The sequence below is a fragment of the Musca vetustissima genome, unplaced genomic scaffold, assembly GCF_032173495.1.
Source record: "Musca vetustissima isolate MV318-11 ecotype Yass unplaced genomic scaffold, APGP_CSIRO_Mvet_v1 utg58903, whole genome shotgun sequence".
Taxonomy (NCBI): domain Eukaryota; kingdom Metazoa; phylum Arthropoda; class Insecta; order Diptera; family Muscidae; genus Musca; species Musca vetustissima.
The window spans coordinates 15,099-38,410 of record NW_026882114.1 but is presented as its reverse complement, the minus strand read 5'-3'; the positions used below and the strand labels follow the sequence as shown (position 1 = coordinate 38,410).

Sequence of the window (23,312 nt, the reverse complement as noted above, 5' to 3'; positions counted from 1 at the left end):
ACATATATTTATAATTTTTTTGGAGAGATTTGCTACCCAATAAAAAAAAAATTCGGTCAGAACCTCCCAAAAACTGGAAATTGGGAGGTACCCTTATATGGGGGCTTTTTTTCATTTTCCTACGAAATTAATTTTCCTTTAATTTAAATCAGACTTGATTTACGCTTGCACTTAATAACGTTTAATTGTGTAATTAAATAGCATTTTATTTAATATTGCACTTTGTCTTAGTGGCATTATTAAGTTGGTTTTAGTGGGTTTCGGGTGCAAGGAAAATTATTTTCTATAAGATGGTATAAATATAATTGTGTCCACAAATCAAAATGATGGTGACGATGATATTTATTATGAATTATTTATTACGTAATGGACAAGTTGCGCTCTGCAGCCCCTATTAAAGTTATTAACGCAAAAGTATAGAAAATACCACTTTTTAGGTAGAAAACAATTTGCCTTAGCAATATATACTAATTTAATAATTTTTTCTATCTAACTCTTTGGGCAAATTTACTGTCGGAATCAATTGATGAGCTTTAAATATCTTTATTAAAAATTTTATGTTTATTTATTTTTTAATATTTTACCACGTATTACCTTACCAATATTACGTTTTATACATCTAGACGTAATAATTAAAACTAGTGAAAAAGCGTTAAGTTCGGCCGGGCCGAACTTTGGATACCCTCCACCATAGATATACTGATAGGTACTTGAAATGAAAATACCGACATTTCTACAAATCAATTATGTAAACCATAATACAAATTTCATAAATTTTTTGTGGATAATTATGTATAACCTCAGCCTTATGGCTAATGAGGGTGTATACACTTTGACACGGCGAATATGTGCCTCATCGAAATATTGGTTCTAGACCCCATGTCTCTTTGGACCAAATTTGTTTCAGAAAATTTTGATTTCATCCATATTTTGCCCATCTTAATATTTCTTCCAAACCTAGTTCAAGTTCGAATATGGGAAATATCGGTCAACTTCTTCAGGTACCTCCCACACAGGAGCTAGGCCTAATAGTTCATTATCGAACCTTACGTTCTAGTTTTTTATCTCGATATCCTCCGCAGGATAAATTATTACAACAGAGCGTTAGAACTAAACCTAAAACGCGGAACAAATCAGATAACTACTTAATATAAACCCGTAATGGAAGTAGTAAAGTCGGATGGGGCCGACTATATGATAACCCTCACCACTTTGGCATATTCAACAGATGAATCCTAACAGAAGTCGAATTTTTGAAGGACTATTAACATGAAAATGGATCCATAAACATGTCATTCTGCCACCTATACTAAATTTTCATTTGGTCAGATATTGGGTTGCTTCGTATGTTATAGTAACTTCAGTACGTAGTGCAATATTTTGTGCCGACTGGACCCACCTTGTTGAAGCATTTATATCCTACCTCTTGGTTATACTAAATTTGTGTCAATTTGGCGTTAAATCGGACGAAAATATATATGTAGAAGTTATAACAAAATCTGAACAGGTTTTTCAGGAAACTTAATACACATTATTTTAGACCTAATTCATTACGCTATGCCAAATTTCGTGAAAATCGAAAGATAAAGAGGGACTTTGGAACACCATTTACATAAAATCGGGGGAAAATATATATGGGAGCTATACCTAAATCTGAACGGACGGATGAAGGGCATGCATAAATCGACTCAAAAGGAACCATGTGTCTATCTCGTTTCCTGTTACAAACATATGCACAAAGACATAATACCCTGTACCACAGTGTGGTGCAGGATATAAAAAGATGGTTATATGAGGACTACCCCAAAAAGGGGGCGAATATTAATAATTTTTGGTGGGGAGATTTCTTACCATATGCGACCACAAAATACCAAATTGCAGCGAATTTGGTAGAAAAATGGGGGATATCCGAAAAATGGACCTATATCTATAATTTTTAGTGGAGAGATTTGCTACCCAAAAATAACTCAAAGTACTAAATAACAGCCAATTCGACCCAAAATACTGAAAATTGTGGTACCCTTATATGGGGGCTACCAGAAGAAGTGGACCGATATTTACAATTTTTATATTAGATATTTGGGACCAAATAAGAACCCAATGTACCAAATTTAAGAGAATTCGGATGAAAAACGAGCTCAATAACCGCAAAATACCTTAAATTGGGGGCACCCTTATATGGGGCTATCCGAAAAATGGACCTATATTCATAATTTTTGGTGGAGAGTTTTGGTACCAATTAAGAACTCAAAATACTAAATTATAGCCAATTGGGTGGACAAATATGAACAAAACCCCTAAAATACTGAAAATTAGAGGGTACCGTTATATGGGGGCTACCATAAAAAGTGGACCTATATGTATAATTTTTTGTGGAGACATTTAGTACCCAATAAGAACTCAATGTACCAAATTTCAGCGTATTCGGTTGAAAACGCGCTCAAGAACCAAGCTATGCCTAAACGTGGACCGATATATCCCATCTTCGAACTTGTCCTACCTGCAGACAAAAGACAACTTTATGCAAAATTTCAGTACCTTATCTCAATTCCTTCAGAATATAGCGTGATTACAACAGACTGGAGTTTTAGAGTTTTACCCTGATCAAGAATATATATACTTTATATACATTTTAGGTAAATAGTGAAGCAAAGTCCCTGTATATCCTTCGATTTGTACGAAATTTAACATAGCGTACTGAATTAGGTCTAGAGCGATGTTTGTTAAATTTCGTGAAAATCGGTTCAGATTTAGATATAGCTCCCATGTATATGTTCGTCCGATTTTAGGTAAATAGTCTACCAAAGTTAGTAGGTTCCTTCGAGGGAACATTGACATGCAATTGTAAGGATACATATGTACAATTTACCCAAAGTGGTGAAGGCTATCATATAGTCGGCCCAGTCCGACTTTACTACTTTCCTTACTGGTTATAAAGAGCGAGAGACAGTTGAGTTTGGTGGATACGTAGAAAAATCAGTTGATGAGCTTTAAATATCTTTCAATTTCTATGTAAAATTTGCATTGGTCTTTAGACCAAATCCATTTCAGAAAAATTTAATTTTATTCAAACTTTGCCCAACTTATCATTTGTTCCAAAGCTTGAAGATGGGGAATATCGGTCCTTTCCTTCTGGAACCTCCCACACAAGGGCTAGGCCTAAATTGCGGGCTATAGTTTTTATGGCCTTTTTAAGGTTTTACATTATTCATACGTGATGTCCAGTAGAAAGAGTTGCATACCTAAGGTATGTAGGGCCGACCGCAGATTGTCACGGTCTGACCCATTGAAATCTATTCATAATCAAACAGTTTACCAAGCTGTAAAGTCTTGAACCTGCGGTGCCGAAAGTCCTTTCGAAAAAAATAGGCGGAGACCATCGTATAGGAATTGGTCTGAGTATTCGAAATGTCAAATTAAATTCATTTCGAATGGAAAATTCTGTTGACGCCAAAAAGATGCCGAATAAAGATGATGTGCATTCAAAACACAATTCATACTCATTTAATCAAAATTTCCCCTTTCTGAATAACGTCAACAAACACACTCTACTGAAATACGTACCTGTTTATCCAACAGAACATTGCTGCTGCATTGTACAAACTCTACTGGTTCAAAATGTTTGGCTAGTTTCTTTTCAATGCGGCACAGAATTTGAGCATATTGGGTAGTAGGACAACTAAATAGATTCGAATCAGACTGAAATTGCCTACTTTCAGAAAATAAACAGGCATTAACATTTCTGATATAAATTAAGAATGTATCTAAATTCTTCTTCATTCTTTTCCAAATCAGTCAAACGTTTTAACAAGGCACACAATATTTCCGAAACAATGGCTTCTAAACGTGTATTGGAACATCGGCAATTGATTGAGAAGAGGAGGAGAGGGAATCAATAAATTAGATAATGGTCATAATGGTGATGATGATGAGAAAATGGTCCACATTCGGGATAATCGATGGTACTGCAGTCAAACAAACCCCAAAAAAGAAACGAATATCGTTGTTAGCACTCACCTGGCAACGATATGTTGAACATGGCTCATCATGCGTTCATCTCGATAATAGTAGGGAAACTTTTTTGTCCATTCACCCAATAATAATAATAACAATGATTCTAATGATTCACTATCAGGTACTAAAGATAGAAGTTTACCCAGAAGTTCGTGGGGACGTAAATATAGGCGTGACGATAATAAAAATTAAAATATAAATTACTGCAAAGGGAAAAACAGAAATTGACAAATTAACAAATGTTTCTATGATGAAAAAATATTTTGAAACATATTTTGGTAAGAAGTGTATTTTTCTACATTATTAATTTAAATATATACAACAACCCAAATTATTATTGTTATTATACAGCGTAAAATGGTATGTAAAAGCAATTCATCCCGCTTTGTTGATATTTTTAAATCACTGGGCATGTTGGTTCTCGATTGTGTATGGAATTCCATAATTTTAAATATTGCGAGGTTTTAAATAACATTTTCTCTTTGAATTTGCAAATAATTAATATTGAAACAAATTTTGGTACACCGAAGTGTATGCGATTTTGCATAAGAATTTGTAAATCATTAAAATGTTCGTTCGAAAAAAAGTTCGGCACAGGTCCACGTTTTGGAGTAGCCCACATAAAACAACTTCTGCCGAGAGTCAGTATTTGAACGACCCTATCCAAATTTGCTAACCGTTTAAGTTGTTTGGGTTGACATTCCCGAATCCCGATACTGTTCTCATCATAGTGCATCTTATTAGGAAATTGGTCCGGCTGAATTTAATGTCGTTTTCTTGTGTCAAAAGAAAATTACGAATTTTTGGTTCCGTAGTACCCAACTCTATGCCAATTTTGTGTATCTTCAAAACATGGATTTTGAACGCTTCGACAGCATCTTCTGAATACTAACATTTTTGACCATTTCATCAACATCTCGAAATATTCTTTGAAAATCTTAAAACTCGGTTGAATCATAATATTAATCGCAATATTTAAGTTAGTACTTTGAAATGTTTTGCTATAGCTCCCAAATAACGGTATTACCACCATTTCAGCATTTTCAAGTTTTAGTCCTCATTTTCCAACTGAATGGGTTGTATTTATATAATTTACCACACTGTGGTACAGGGTATTATGTCTTTGTGCATATGTTTGTAACAGGCAAAAGGAAACGAGATAAAGAATATGCATAGAATCACTTTCTAAGTTGATTTATGCATGTCCGTCCGTCCATGTATTTTTGTGAACAAAGTACAGATCACATTTATGATCCGATTTAGATGACATTTGGCACAGCTCACTTATTTGGCACAAGGACAAACCCTTTTGAAATAGGAAAAAATCGGTTCAGATTTAGATATAGCTCCCGAATATAGTTTCGTTCGATTTTATCTAAATGTTGCACCAAACACCCAATATTTTCGGATTAAAACGAGGTCCATATTGATGTATTCGAAGTTTTGTGAAAATCGGTTCAGATTTAGATACAGCTCCCATATATAGTTTCGTCCGATGTTTGGTATATGGTGCACTAAACTCCCAATGTATATCCGATTCATACAAAATTTTGCACAGCGTATTCAAATAGGTTTATATTGATGTATACCAAGTTTTGTGGAAATCGATTCAGATTTAAATATATTTCCCATATATAGTTTCGTCCGATTTTATCTAAATGCTAAATCAAATTCCCAAAGATTGTCCGACTGATACAAAATTTTGCACGCGTATTGAAATAGATCCAAATTGATGTAATTGATTTGGCACAAGTCTTTTATTTGGCCCAAGGACAAACCCTATTGAATTTGAAGAAAATCGCTTTAAAAGTTTAAAATTGCACTGCGAAAACATGGTTACCCATGCACAATTTGTCGACAACTGAAAAAGCTAGTCAAAGTGGTTGACGCAGATAGAGAACAAGATTGTCATATACAAAAATGTGGTTGCGGGTCTGAAAAAATTTTATTGGAATAGTTATCTGATTTGTTTCGCGTTTTGGATTTGGTTCCAAGACTCTGTTGTAATTATTTCACCTCCGAAGGATATCGAGAACGTTGAGCTATAATCCACATTTAGGCCTAGCTCCCATATAATGATACTTACCTATTTTGGGTGTTTTTAATATTTAGCGTAAAGAAATGTATTCTGATGCAAAAATGGCACTTTCGAAATAGAGTTATTATCTCAATTAGGCAATTCGATAATTCCACCCAACCCCCCGAAATAAAACCTGTACATATTGTTGATGGCCTTATATAACTGTGAATTAATTGCAGTTCCATCCTACCATGCGTCGTCAATATCGCACCACTTTCTGGGGTTTTTTAGGAAAAATATCTATTAAAAATTGCTAAAATTTATATTTGGTGTTCATTGAATTTTCGGTATAGGTCCACCTTTGGGTATGTACCCTATATTTTCGATGCTAGTATCTGTTTGTATACCTATGGTGGAAGATATCCAAGGTTCGGCCAGGTCGAACTTAACGCTTTTTTCCCTTGTTTTTTTTTTATTTTTGCTAATCATTGGGGATCGTATTAAATGATCGACCTGCCTGAACAGGATTTCTCCTACATACACCCAAATTTGTGTTGTGTATTACAAAAATACTGCCCGGCCATGGTAATTTCTTTTACCGATTTAATGCATCATACTCAACACTCTCTTCATACTGTAATGTAAACATTTTAAGTCAGCTTGATATACGTGCTGTCATAATACACATTCCAGTTATTATAGCTAAACTTTTAAGATCAACTGTCTACGATGGTGTTAGTGACACCAAAATATACAACTACGTAAAATATTGTTCCGATTAAAATTAATTTCTCCTCACATCCCATGATTAGTTCAGCTTGCACATACTAATATAAACTATAACATGATTAGACATAATATGCTACACAGCAAGCTTATTTCGAAAATATGGAATACTTTCCATCGTTAGCACACTCTGTTCATTTCACTGAGAGCCTTCTTAAGCTTGTTTATTAACATAATACAGCAAATTAATTATTAACGCTATATGAACTGTGCTACTTATTAGGCCATTGTATTTTGTTGTACAACAACAATAAATGCACCACCACTTGTGTGGCCATTATGGCTAAAATGAAGGTCATTTGGTCAACAAAGAGGAAATTAGCCTGCACATTAGAGTTGCCCGGTCAACGTTTACACTTTCAATTGCAGCTATTTAATAATGGACGACGTTGTGTACAAAAGGAAATGGGCGAGGAGCGTGTAAGGGTCGAATGACCGAACGTGGCGGAGAAATGTACGACCAGTAGTGTTTAAGGTTGGCATTATTTCAAAGGGGCGTTTTTGGTAGTAATTACTGGCAACACTTGCATGTTTTCTTTATTTGTGGTCATACCCTCAAAATTGGCAGCAGTAGCAACTTTGAAGTCCTTTTCCTTTCTATACTTGCCTTTTGGCAGTCACCAGGGTAAATAGGAAACATACAAAACACACATACTTACAAAAGCGATGTTAATTCGTAATATACTGGACATTTGGCACTTAGATGTGTGCACAAAAGGGTTCTTTAAATATGTGTGTATGTGTGGAAGTCCCTATTTCATCATTTCTACTGTTTTTGGCAAAAGTTCTGTGCGAAAGAAAAAGGAAAAACAACTAATGTGCAACAAATTAATTTTTCCATTTCTTTAGTTGAATTTCCATTTTCAATGGATAAATATAAATATGTGTGTGTGTTGTGCAACCACAAGCATTTTATAAATGCATCTCCCTTTTAAACACAATTACCCAGAAAAATATTTTTCTCTCTCCCTTTTTTCTCGTTTCCCACATATTTTATGGTTTTGAGCACATTTTTTTCAATAATTAATATTTATGCGAAGTTTAAATTCATTAGCAATTTATAATTGAAATATTTTTCGAACAAGGAAAAAAGAAATATTAACTAATTGTAAGATTTATAGTATAGAATCAAACCCTATATCGATAAACACGTACTCAAATTCTACAAAAATATCGCTCAGAATATTTTAGTTTTGGTCTGTAAAAGTCAAGAAACCGAAATTATATTAATATACCCTCCATAAGGGGGACTGTTTGCAACACGTCGAAATTAGTCAGAATAAAATTCTATGTTGATTTATGTTCGTTCGTCTGTTGAAATCACGATAGATGTCGTAATATTTGAGATAGAGCTGTGAAGTTTTGCACTGACATTGCTAGTACTACTAGGTTGTTTGGTATTGAAAATGGGATATATCGTTCCAAGTTTCAGTGTAGCCCCCATATTACTGTACCCTTCAATATTTGGTGATGTTGGCCAGGTTTTTCCATCAAATTGGCTGTATTTTGGTATTCACCTTGCATAGCAAATCTCCGAACTAAACATCATGAATATTAACTCAAATTTCAGGGTAGCTCACATACCACAGTACCTAAGAGCTCTGTACTACAAATAATTAATATTGACACAAGTCGGTTTGGTTTTCATTGTATAACAACAAATTTTATTAGTATTGACCGAAGTTTCTGAGTAGTTCTTGGAGTAGATCTTGCACATACGGAACATCCACCCTCAACATATCGACAATTGGAGGCTCCGTTATATCGGGGCTAAACTAAAATCTAGGCTGAGTCTAATCATTTTTGATAGGAAGATTTGACACCCAATGAGAACTCAAAATATCAAATAAGAACCAATTTTGTTTAAACATTTACTGAAAATACCAATAATCTGGGGTCTGCTTTGAAATTTAGACCAATATAGGTAATTTGTGGGAATGAGGCTTTGTACCCAACGAAAATCCAATGTATAAAATGGAAGCCAATATGATTAGAAAACGTACCCAAACTACCGAGAAGAGTGGGTCCATTAAAACGCAGAGAAGGGGGAGGGGTCCCCTTAAAGCACGGAGAAGGGAGGGGGTCCTTTAAAGCAATCTTGCCACACGTAATTCGGTATGCTGCGCTGATATTTGGTGTACAATTATTACGATTAGGTAAAAATATATATGGAAGTTATGCTACATATAAATCTTAACCGATTTCCAGGAAACTTGCCAGAGATTAATTTATATTATCTTCAGTACGTTCTGTCAAGCGGCCTAGCTATGTTTCTTTAGTGCACCATTTACTTAAAATAGGACAAAACTATAAATAGGAGCTATCACACTCTTAACCAATATAACTAATTCAGTACGCTATGCCAAATTTACTGCAAATCAAAAAATATATAGACTTTGTGCACCATTTGCATTAAATCGGACAAAAATATATATGGGAGCTATATCTATATCTGAACCGATTTTCACGAAACTTAGCACACATCATTCTAGACTTATTGCCGTACGCTGTGACAAATTTGGTGCAAATCGAAAGATATATAGGGACTTTGGTGCACCATATACCTTAAATCGGGCGAAAATATATATGGGAGCTATATCTTAATCTGAACAGAATTTCAGGAAACTTTACACGCATCATTCTAGACTTAATTCAGTGCGCTATGCTAAAATTGGTGCAAATCGAAAGGTATAAAGGGACTTTGGACGAAATATATATGGGAGCTATATCTAAATCTGAACAGAATTTCACGAAACTTAACACACATCATTTTAGGCTCAATTCAGTACGCTATGCCAATTATCGTGCAAATCGAAAGATATATAGGGACTTTGGTGCACCAATTACCTTAAATCGGAAGAAAATATATATGGGTGCTATATTTAAATCTGAACCGATTTCCACGACACTTAGCACAGTACGTTGTGGCAAATTTCGTGCAAATCAAGAAAAATGTAAGGGCTTTAGTGCACCATTTACATAAAATCGGACCAAGATATATATGGGATTTTTGCCCCAAAATAATATTTTACGTGGCGAATGGTGTAATCATATTGAAAATAAATGCTTTAAATACCATGGTTTATTTTTCATATATTAAAAATCCGCTTGTAGCTCAAGGAGGCCATGTTGTAAACTATTTGCTTAACATTTGACAGTTTCACGTGTCGCCAAAAGTTTGAGTTTGAGTTGTAGCGCAATACTTATAGGAAAAGTTTCATGCGCTAATAAGTGACATTTTATGCTTCGCTCTCTCTCTCTCTCCGTCTGTCTTCATTGAAATGTTGGAAAAAAATAAACTTCAACATGAGTAGTTGTATCTTTGATATAATTTAGATTCTTTTTCTCAGAAATATGTTTTCTGTGTTTTTGGGTTGTTGGTTCGTTCCACAACACCAACAACAAAATGTATAACAATGTGTTGTGCTTCCTTTAATTTACATAAAATTTTAATTAAAATTTGTTGTTACAATCTTGCATTTGTTTGTAGCTACCCTAAGGATATGCATATACTAGGCCGAGGATAAAGATGACGACAATAGTGATGATGATGAGGACGACGACTACTATTCCGATGATGATGATGATGCAGCTGCTACTGTTGTTGATGTCAACGTCTGTATGTGCTTTCGTTATGTTCTTGTTTCCCTATTGTGTTATAGCCAAAATACACATGAACATATACATATTTACACACATACGAATGCAAGGAGAGCACTGTTAAAAAATGAGATGGTTAACAACCAAGGAAAATGAGAGGGGTTATTTGTTGAGCGGGGATGCATAAGTCAGAAAAAAGTTTTATAGTTTAACGTAATATCATCAGAGCACAACAGCAACAACAACGAAAATAACGCCCGTGGCCAGGATTGAAGGAAGGAATGTGCAATTGTACAAGTGTTGTGATTGTTGCAGATTGCCACCGGGTGATTGCCGATGTCATTTTCTGCTAAAATGTGATTGTGTGTGGGTGTACTTGTAACGAAACGTGTTTGTTTTTACCTTGAATAATGATTGCACGCACATGAAAAGTGAATTTTTACAATTTTTGTACACAAAATCATTTTTGTAGTTGTGTTCTTTTTTACTCTCTGTCTCTGTGACAGGTAGTAATCACTTTATGACAACATTTCCCAAAATGAATTATTTGTTCATTTATGCGCAAGTATGCTTGTGTTTGCTTTTTGTGGGGGGTAAAATTTATTGTATTTTCTGAGTGAATATAAAATATGCAATTTGATGAAATACATTGAAGTTAAAATTTAATATATTTTAATTGAAATACTTTTAGAATTAAATTTCTTGTATTCTGGAAAATCATGGCGTTGCTATAACGATACTAAAACCGGTAAGGAAAGTAGTAAAGTCGGACTGGGCCGACTATATGATACCCTTCACCACTTTGGGGATATTCTACATATGTGTCCTTACAGATGTCGTATTTTCGAAGGAACATATCAATCAAGCACCCATCGATTATTTGGTTTACAATTAACATGAATAGGGTGAAATTATATATGGATGCTATGCTATATCTAAATCTGTACTGGATGCTTTGCTATATCTAAATCTGTACTGTTTTCAAGGAAACTTGGCCGAGATTAATTTATATTAATTTCAGTACGTTTTGCCAATCGGCCTAGCTATGGGTCTTTAGTACAATATTTACCTAAAATCGGACGAAAGTATATATAGGAGCTATATGTAAATCTGAACCAATTTCTAATATGTAAATCTAATCTAATATCCAAATCTTGACCGATTTTCACGAAACGTTGCACACATCATTCCGGACCCAATTCAGTACCCTATGCCAAATTTCGTGCAAATCGAAAGATATATAAGGACTTTGGAGACCGATTTACCTTAAATCGGACGAAAATATATATGGGAGCTATTTCTAAATCTGGACCGATTTTCACGAAACTTAGCACACATCGTTCTGAAACTAATACAGTACCCTATGCCAAATTTCGTCCAAATCGAATGATATATAGGGTCTTCGGTGCACCATTTACCTTAAATCGGACGAAACTATATATGGGAGCTATATCTATATCTGAACCGATTTTCTCAAAACTTTAAACACGTCATTATTGACCTAATTCAGTACTTTATGCCAAATTTCGTGCAAATCGAAAGATATATAGGGACTTTAATGCCTCATTTACCTTAAATCGAACGAAACTATATATGGGAGCTATATCTAAATCTGGACCGATTTTCAGGCAATTTAACACACATCTTTCTAGACATAATTCAGTATGCTATGCCAAATTTCGTGCAAATACAAGGATATATAGGGGCTTTGGTGCAATATTTACCTAAAATCGGACGAAAACATAAATGGGAGCTATATCTAAATCTGAACCGATTGTTACGAAATTTAACACACATCTTTCTAGACTTAATTCAGTACGCTGTGCCAAATTTCGTGCAAATCGAAGGATATATAGGGACTTTGTTGCACCTATTACATATAATCGGAGGAAAATATATATGGGAGCTATATCTAAATATGAACCGATTTTTCCCAATTTCAATATGGTTCGTCCTTGGGCTGAATAAGTGACCTGTGCCTGTTCATCCAATTCGGATTATAAATGCGACCTGTACTTTGTTTACAATTTAACATGAACAGACTTACGGACATGCATAAATCGATTTAAAAAGTGATTCTATGCATATTCTCAAAAGGAACCATGTGTCTATCTCACAAAGACATAATACTATGTACCACAGTGTGGTGAAGGGTATAATAATATTTATGTGTTAATCAGTAAATAAGTTAAGTTTATGACGTAGGTTATTAAATTATGTCAAGTGTTTCTAAATTATTAGCTACTTTAAGGCTATATTGACCTTAACCCAAGGTCGTCGAATAGTTTAAAAGAGTGTTTCAACATTACGTTTATTATACCCTCCACCATAGTATGGAGGGTATATTAGTTTTGTTTTTCCGTTTGTAACGCATCTAAATAATCATTTCCGACCCTATAAAGTATATATATTCTTGATCAGCGTAAAATTCTATGACGTTCTAACCATGTCCGTCTCTCCGTCTGTCTGTTGTAATCACTCTAGCGTCTAAATGAATTAAGATAGAACGCCAAAATTTTGGGGTTCTTGAGCGCGTTTTTCAACCAAATTCGCTGAAATTTGGTAAAATGGGCTCTTTTTGGATACCAAATTTCTCAACTAAAAATTATAACTTTAGGTCCACTTTTTCTGGAAGCCCCCATATAACGGTACCGCCCAATTTTCAGTTATGGAGGGGTTTTTGACCGCATTTTTTCACCGAATTGGCAGTAATTTAGTACTTTAAGTTCTTATTGGGTATCAAATCTCTCCACAAAAAATTATAAATATAGGACCATTTTTTCGGGTAGCCCACATATAAGGATAACACCAATTTTCGGTATTTTGGGGGTTCTTGAGCGCGTTTTTCAACAGAATTCGCTGAAATTTGGTATTTTGAGTTCTTATTGCTCAGCAAATCTCTCCACAAAAAATTATGTGTATAGTTCCATTTTTCGGATAGCCCCCATACAAGGGTACCCCCAATTTTCGTTATTTTGGGGTTTTTGAGCGCGTTTATCAATCGAATTTGCTGCAATTTGGTATTTAGTAGTCATATATGGTAACAAATCTCCCTACCAAAAATTGTTAATATTCGCCCGCTTTTTTGGGTGGTCCCCATATAATCCCTTTTTATACCCTCCACCATAGTATGGAGGGTATATAAGTTTTGTTTTTCCGTTTGTAACGCATCGAAATAATCATTTCCGACCCTATAAAGTATTTATATTCTTGATCAGCGTAAAATTCTGTGACCATCTAATTATGTCCGTCTGTCAGTCTGTCTGTTGTAATCACTCTAGCGTCTAAATAAATTGAGATAGAACGCCAAAATTTTGCAAAGAGTCGTCTTTTGTCTGCAGGCAGGTCAAGTTCGAAGATGGGCTATAGCGGTTCACGTTTAGGCATACCTCCCAGGGTACCTCCAAATGTTCAGTATTTTGGGGTTCTTGAGCGCGTTTTTCAACCAAATTCGCTGAAATCTCCCTACCAAAAATTGTTAATATTCGCCCGCTTTTTTGGGTGGTCCCCATATAATCCCTTTTTATACCCTCCACCATAGTATGGAGGGTATATAAGTTTTGTTTTTCCGTTTGTAACGCATCGAAATAATCATTTCCGACCCTATAAAGTATTTATATTCTTGATCAGCGTAAAATTCTGTGACCATCTAATTATGTCCGTCTGTCAGTCTGTCTGTTGTAATCACTCTAGCGTCTAAACAAATTGAGATAGAACGCCAAAATTTTGCAAAGAGTCGTCTTTTGTCTGCAGGCAGGTCAAGTTCGAAGATGGGCTATAGCGGTTCACGTTTAGGCATACCTCCCAGGGTACCTCCAAATGTTCAGTATTTTGGGGTTCTTGAGCGCGTTTTTCAACCAAATTCGCTGAAATTTGGTAAAATGGGCTCTTTTTCAACCGAATTCGCTGAAATTTTGTACTTTGAGTTCTTATTGCGCAGCAAATCTCTCCACAAAAAAATATGAGTATAGGTCAATTTTTTCGGGTAGACCCCATATAAGGGTACCCCCAATTTTCGATATTTTGAGGTTCTTGCGCGCGTTTTTCAACCGAATTCGCAGAAATTTGGTATTTTTTAGTCGTATGTGGTAACAAATCTCCCCACCAAAAATTATTAATATTCACCCCTTTTAAGGGGTAGTCCCCTTTTTATACCCTCCACCATAGTATGGAGGGTATATATGTTTTGTTTTTCCGTTTGTAACGCATCGAAATAATCATTTCCGACCCTATAAAGTATATATGTTCCTGATCAGCGTAAAATTCTATGACGATTAAGCCTTGTCCGTCTGTCCGTCTGTCTTTTGTAATCACTCTAGAGTCTAAACGAATTGAGATAGATCGCCAAAAATTTGCATAGAGTTGTCCTTTGTCTGCAGGCAGGTCAAGTTCGAAGATAGGCTATATCGGCCCACGTTTAGGCATAGCTCCCATATAAGAGTATCCCCCAATTTTCGGTATTTTAGGGTTCTTAAGCGCGTTTTTCAGCTGAATTCGCTGAAATTTGGTGCAGTGAGTTCTTATTGGGTAGCAAATCTCTCCACTAAAAATTATAAATATGGGTCCATATTTTCGGATAGCCCCCATATAAGGGTACCCCTAATTTTGCGGTATTTTGGGGGGTTTGATCGCATTGTTCGACCGAATTCGTTTAAATGCGATATTTTGAGTTTTTATTGGGTACCGAATCTCTTCACTAATAATTATATTGGTACATTGGGTTCTTTTTGGGTACTAAATTTCCCCACTAAAATTATAAATATAGGTTCACTTTTTCTGGTAGCCCCTATATATTGGTACCTCCCAATTTGGGGAGTTTTGACCGGATTTTTCCACCGAATTGGCTGTAATTTAGTAATTTGAGTTCTTATTGGGTAGTAAATCTCTCCAAAAAATATTATAAATATAGGTCAATTTTTTCGGGTAGACCCCATATAAGGGTACTCCCAATTTTCGATATTTTGAGGTTCTTGAGCTCGTTTTTCAACCAAATTCGCTGAAATTTGGTATTTTTTAGTCGTATATGGTAACAAGTCTCCCCACCAAAAATTATAAATATTCACCACTTTTTAGGGGTAGTCCCCATATAACACCCTGTCGTTACGTGGAATAGTCAATTTTTACCCTACAATGACGTTTTAGGCACCTGTTGTAAGCATTCCGCCATCTAAAGATATTGTGCTAAAAAACTCAAACATGACAATAATGAAATATATCGGCATTCATTTAGTCATCTCCTCAATATAGTGACACCTCTGAAGGAATGAATTGAGATAAACAATTAAAATATTGGGTTGAAAATTGGTATATACCGGCATAGATCTCATATAATGATATCCCCAAATATTCACAACTTCCTACACTATGTAATCAATATTGGTCCCCCTTTAGGCATAGCCTCATAGAACTTTGTAATCTAAATTACTGTAGTTTGAGGATTTTATACTCTACCATTCGTTATCAGTATCAGTCCACTTTTTGGGGCTTAATGATTTTAGGAAAAATCCCCATTAAAATTGCTGAAATTTGTATTTGGTGTACATAATGATTTACATAAATCGGTTTGTAGAATTATCGATGTATGCCCAATTTTTGGTACGTTCGCTATATTTCATTACATGTATCTGTCAGTATAACTATGGTGGAGGGTGTCCAAAGTTCGGCCCGGCCGAACTTAACGCTTTTTAATTTGTTTATATTAAAATAGTTATCTGATTTGTTCCGCATTTTGAGTTTGGTTCTAAGACTCTGCTGTAATCATTTCACCTGCGGAGGATAGCGAAATAAAAAATTAGAACGTAAGGTTCGATAATGAACTATAGCCGCATTTAGACCTAGTCTCTGTGTGGAGGTTCCAGAAGGAATGGACCGATGTCCCCATCTTCGAACTTGAACTAAGTTTGGAGAAATATTAAGATGGGCAAAGTTTGGATGAAATCTAAATTTTCTGAAACGGGTCTGGTCCAAAGAAACATGGGGTCTAGAACGACATTGAGGCACATGTGTTAAAGTGTATGCACCCTCATTAGCCATAATGCTGAGGGTATAATTATCCATTATAAATAAATTTCTAAAATTTGTATTAAGATTCAAATAATCCGATTTTAGAAATGTTTGTATAGGTCCACTTTTCTTATGTTACTACAATCGAGCTTTCGTTTGCATATTCCGCGCCGCTATAAAGGATTACAATCAGAATGTTAAACAATTCGGGTTACTAACCAGTCGTTTTGTTCGACCGGGCCGAACTAAGTCAAGTCATGTTCTTCCCAAATACCTTGTAAGAGCCTGTACATGCAAACCATGTCGAGTTGTATCTGTCTGGCTGTTTATGCTGTGAGAAAATTAAATACGAAATCACAGATATTCAGGTTGGAAAACTGGTCAAAAAGGTCGCATTTATGATCCGATTTGCATGAAATGTGGATGAAAAGTCCCTATAGATCTTTCGATTACAATGATGTGTGCTTCTTTTCCTTAAAATCGGTATAGATTTAGACATAGCTCCCATATATATTTTCGTCCGATTTAAAAGAAATGGTACACCAAAGTTTCTATACATCATTCGCTTTCCACTAAATTCGTTTAAAATTATGTGTGCTAAGTTTCGTGAAAATGGGTTCAAAATTAGATATACCTACCTTATATAGTATCGTCCGATTTTATGTAAATGGTGCACCAAAATCCCTATATATCTTTCGATTTGGACGAAATTTGTCATAGTATAGTACATTAGGTCTATAATGATATGTGATAAATTTTGTGAAAATCGGTTCAGATTTAGATATATCTCCCATATAATTTTCGTCCGATTTAATGCGAATGATGCAACAGAACCCCTATATATCTTTCGATTTGCAAGAAATTTGGCATAGCATATTGAACTGAGTCTATAATGATATGTTCTAAGTTTCGGTTCAGATATAGATCTAGCTCCCATATATATTTTTCTCCGATTTTATGTAAATTGTGCACTAAAGACCCATAGTTTGTAAATTGTGAAGAGTGCGACCTACTGAATAGCGTGTATCAAGTTTGGTATAAATCTATTTACGTAAATTTGTTTCATAGTACTCAAACGACAACGACCAATACACATACCATTCTTAAATCTTTGAAAAATTGCATGTCAATCGGGTAGTCTTGTGTTCTTTGGTGTAGCAGTTGTATGAAATCGATATTTGCGATATTTACAAATTGTCCAATCTTCATTTATATCTCCATTAAAATTCGTGTAACGGAATAAACTTTCATTAAATTTGTTTCCGATATTTCCATTGTTATAACAATATAAAGAAAACATACCAAAAATTACTTGGCATGTAATGATGATAAAAGAAACTGAAATAAATTACCCCAAAGAAAATATGATGAAAAACTCAATATAATGAAAATAAATGTGAATTTAATCGAAATTTTGTACAGTCGAATGAACAATTCACTTCTACTCAAATGTATGCGGAACACAAAATACAAAAGCATAGTACAACGAAGTGAAGCCCTAGCACTCCAATACTGATTGAAATTGACTGTGCCTGATGGGTAAGGTAAGTAAATGGTTTGGGTGTGGCTGGCAATTCCTTGTATCGACACATGCCGAAACATACCATTATAAAGGTAAATACAAAATGGTAAAATGTGAAAATAAAGCCAGAATAAGATCAATACCATGCAAATTGGAACACCCTCTGGGCAAAACTTACAAACGGAGTAAAAAAGAACAGGCATATCCATGAAATATATGCTAAAATATATAATCTCTTTGAATTGGTACAAAGATTTTTATAGGGAAAATAGAGTGGTTGGCTTTCTTTTTGTGACCACTCACCATCGAAAAATAAATGAGGTTAGCATGTGTCGTACACAGTAGAAGTCCTTTGTAAATAAAAGTGGATATGCTTTTGTGCCTATGCTTATTGAGCATAAACGAGTATATATATGAGATAATCAGGACGAAATTCTTAATATCTTTGTCATTACGAAGTGATAAGATACATTTCGAAACACAATACAACAACATGTGGGTATTATAATCAGTAGGTTTTATGTGTACAATATTCTATCCATATAACAAGAATATCATCTTTGGAGGATCACCCACATGAGACCGGACATTTAAATTTACCCTGATTAATATATGAACCGACTTCAATCAATCTGTGCACATGACATTCGATAATCTGTTCAAAATGTCGTGTCCAATATAGCTTCATTGGCGTACCATTGGCATTTAAACGGATGCCAAATGTATCTGGACCGATTTAAAGTCAATTAGACATGTCATTTGGGATGATTTCGATTTATATAAAATTTTGATGAAATCGGTCGATAATATATAAAGAAGTTATATTAAATCTGAACAAAATTAAATTTCGTGAAAATCGAAAATTATGGGTGGTTTGTAAAACCATTCACGTAAAGTCGAATGCAAAGATGTGTAGGAGCTATATCCTTATCTAAATGCAATCTGAATAGATTTCTGCAACATTTAACACACCTCATTCTAGACTTATTTCGGTTCACAATTAAGAATTTGACGACCAGTTTAACTAAAATCGCACAGAAATATGTATTGGAGCTATATCTAAATCTGAAGCAATTTTAACAAAAGTTATGATTTCTAATTTAAGGTTGTTCGGACGAATATTTTGTATATTGCGACCAATTTGCATAAAATCGAACGAACAAAAATGTGGGAGCAATATCTAAATCTAAAAAAATGAAAATATAATAAAAATTGGATAATAATTGGAATTTGTTCTGTGGCAAAAAAAAAAAAAAAAAAAAAAACAAGTAAAAAAGCGTTAAGTTCGGCCGGGCCGTACTTTGGATACCCTCCACCATAGATATACTGACAGGTAATAGAAATGAAAATATAGGGAACATACCAAAAAGTGGACCTATACCGACATTTTTTAAAACGGATTATGTAACCCATAATGTAAATCATAACACAATTTCAGAAATTTTTGATGGATAACTATACCCTCAGCCTTATGGCGAATGAGGGTGTATACACTTTAACACGGTGAAAATGTGCCTCATCGAAATATTGGTTTGTTTGAACCAAATCCGTTTCAGAAATTAAAACTTCATCCAAACTTTGCCCATCCTATTATTTCTTCCAAACCTGGTTCAAATTCGAAGATGGTGAATATCGGTCCACTCCTTCTGGAACCTCCACAAAGGGGCTAGGTGTAAATGCGGCTATAGTTCATTATCGAACCTTACTTTCTAATTTTTTATCTCGCTATCCTCTGCAGGTGAAATGATTACAACCGAGACTTAGAAACAAACACAAAACGCGGAACAAATCAAATAACTATTTTAATATAAAAAGGGGGTTATATAGGGACTACCCAAAAAATGGGGTGAATATTAATATTTTTTGGTAGGGAGATTTATTTATCCTATACGACTAAAAATACCAAATTGCAGCAAATTCGGTTGAAAAACGCGCTCAAGAACCCCAAAATACCGAAAATTGGGGGTACCTTTATATGGGGGCTATCCGAAAAAATGGACCTATATTCATAATTTTTTGTGGAGAGATTTGGAACCTATTAGGAACTGAAAATACTAAATTACAGCTAATTCGGCGAAAAAATACGATCAAAACCCCCAAAATACTGAAAATTAGGAGGTACCGTTATATGGGGGCTACCAGAAAAAGCGGACCTATACTTAAAATTTTTTGTGGAGAAACTTAGTACCCAATAAGAACCCAATGTAGCAAATTTCAGCGAATTCGGTTGAAAAACGCGCTCAAGAACCCCAAATTACCGAAAATTGGGGGGTACCCTTATATGGGAGCTATGCCTAAACGTGGACCGATGAAGCCCATCTTCGAACTTGACCTGCCTGCAGACAAAAGACGACTCTATGCACAATTTTGTCGATCTATCTCAATTCGATTAAACGCTAGAGTGATTACAACAGACAGACGGACATGGCTATATCGTCATAGAATTTTACGCTGATCAAGAATATACATACTTTATACTATTGTGGAAGGTATAAAAAAATATAAAGGTGGACGTGCGTAACTCGACTCATGGGCCTATCTCGTTTACTTTTGTTTTATTCTTTAGTCGCGGAGTACTGATAACATCAAATTATCATTCATCATGCGGTGAGATAGCGGTATCCTTATGTTCTATCATGCAGGAAACTTAACACACATCATTCCAGACCTAATTCATTACGCTATGCCAAATTGGTGCACCATTTACATAAAATCGGAGGAATATATATAGGGGAGCTATATCTAAATCTGGACCGATTTGCAGGAAACTTAACACACATCATTCTAGACCCAATTCATTACGCTATGACAAATTTCGTGCAAATCGAAAGACATGTAGGGACTTTGATACACCATTGACATTAAATCGAACGAATATATATGGGAGCTACATCTAAATCTGGACCGATTTTCAGGAAACTTAACACAAATCATTCTAGACCTAATTCAGTACGCTGTGCCAAATTTCGTGCAAATCGAAAGATATTAAAGAACTTTGGTACACCATTTACATAAAATCGGACGAAAATATATATGAGATCTATATCTAAATCTGAACCGATTTTTTCCAATTTCAAAAGGGTTCGTCCTTTGCCCAAATAAGAAACCTATGCCAAATTTCATCCAATTCGGATCATTCGAATAATAAATGCGACCTGTAATAAATGCGAATGTAAATGGTATACCAAAGGCCATATATATCGTTCGATTTGCAGTTCAGATTTAGCTGCCATATATATTTTCGTCCGATTTAATGTAAATGGTGTACCAAAGTTCCAATATTTCTTTCGATTTGTACAAAATTTGGCATAGGTACTGAATTAAGTCTAGAATGATTTGTGCTAAGTTTCGTTAGAATCGTTTCAGATTTAGATATAGCTCCTATATATATTATCTTCCGATTTATGTAAATTTTGCAATTGTGTACAATGAACTGTAGTTAATATAAATGAATCTCTGGCAGGTCTTGTTGAAATCGGTTTAGAGTTAGATCAAGCTGCTATATAGTTTCATCCGATTTTAAGTAAAAGGTGCACCAAAGACCAAAAGTTAGGCCGTTTGCCAGAACATTTTGCACAACCTACTGAAGTTACTATGACATAACGTGTGCCAAGTTTTGTAGGAATCGGTTCAGATTTACATATAGCTCCCATATATAGTTTCGTCCGATTGTAAATAAATGGTGCACCGAAGTCCCAAAGTTAGGCCTTTTGACACAATATTTTGCAAAACGTACCTAGGTTAGTGTAGTCAAGTTTTGTTGAAATCAGTTCAGTTTTGTGTAGGGTATCATATAGTCGGCCCGGTCCGACGTTAAAACTTTCCTTACTGGTCATAAATATTACTATATATCTCTTTTATGGTGGAGTGTAAATTAAATCGGAAAAGTTGTCCAGACTCGTAAAACTAGCGAAAATCCAACGCTCTATTTTCAACATTATGCGGAATATATTTCAAATTACACGAGCGAGGATTACATACGCAATATAGGCAGAAAATCCCGTCATTACCCATACAAACTGAGGAATATTCCAATTGATTTTGTGGCCAACCATACACACATGGCATTTCTATCGAAGTAACTAATCACCATATAAAATCGATTTCCACGAACAATTTCACTTAAATTTCGAAATAACTCATACATACATATATTTTCGTTCTTAATTGAACAAATTTCTTTGTAATGTAAATTTATATATTCTTTTGTATGAATTATTAAAAATATTCAATTAAATTAATATTTTTCCATTTGAGGGAATACATTGAAGTGCATAAATCTTTCACAAAACAACAGCTACGACAAAAAGCAAAGGAAATATATATGTTCGAAAAAATTTTACCACGGTCATATCCCCAATCTACAAAATATAAAAAACCAATGTGCATATCTGTACACACATACGATGCGATATAGATTTATAGGTATGTTTGTGTGTGTGTTATATTTATGTCCACTACCAACCTCAAAATTGACATCACCATGATTACGTTTGTAGCTATATCTGGGTACATCAGACTGTACTAAATCATTTCCAGAGGCCATGTTGTGATAGCCAAAGCCATAGCATGTAATGGAGTTCTTTGTGTGTCGAGGAGGAAACCTGCAAAAGAAAAGAATATTTATTGAGAGTGAGAGACAGTTGAGTTTGGTTGTGTTCTGTTGGCTGGATGATGGTGTTTGATTGGTTTTGGTCATTTGGTCGGAACTCATTAAAAATTAAATAAATTGATTTTGGGTCAACCTGTGAAAATAAAATAAATTGTCGTCTGATAGAAATAAGAAAAAATATTGAATTTTGTAATTACATGACATTTTGTTTTTTTGGTTTAGGTTGAATCGGTCTTCGGTTTTTGGTCAAATAGAAATGGGATTCGAGTGAAGTACTTAAATTTGATATTTTAATATATATTTCTAAATTATCTATTAAGTTACAAAATTTAAACATCTTGTACAAACGTATTTATACCCTTCACCACACTGTGGTACAGGGTATTATGTCTTTGTGCATATGTTTGTAACAGGCAAAAGGAAACGAGATATGCACATGGTTCCTTTTGAGAATATGTATAGAATCACTTTTTAAGTCGATTTAAGCATGTCCGTCCGTCTGTCTGTCTGTCCATGTATTTTTGTGAGCAAAGTACAGGTCGCATTTATGATCCGAATTGAATGAAATTTGGCACAGCTCATTTGTTTGGTCCAAGGACGAACCCTATTGGGAAAAATCGGTTCAGATTTAGATATAGTTCCCATATATATTTTCGTCCAATTTAATGTCCAAAGTCCCTATATATCTTTCGATTTGCACGAAATTTGGTATAACGTACTAATTTGGGTCTAGAGTGATGTCTGCCAAATTTCGT

General features: G+C 34.8%; 1 pseudogene; it reads right to left on the bottom strand.

The window, feature by feature from the left end:
- Positions 1-3,564: 3,564 nt before the first annotated feature.
- LOC133328320 (uncharacterized) overlaps positions 3,565-23,312 on the bottom strand; it is a 33,283-nt pseudogene continuing 13,535 nt past the window's right edge.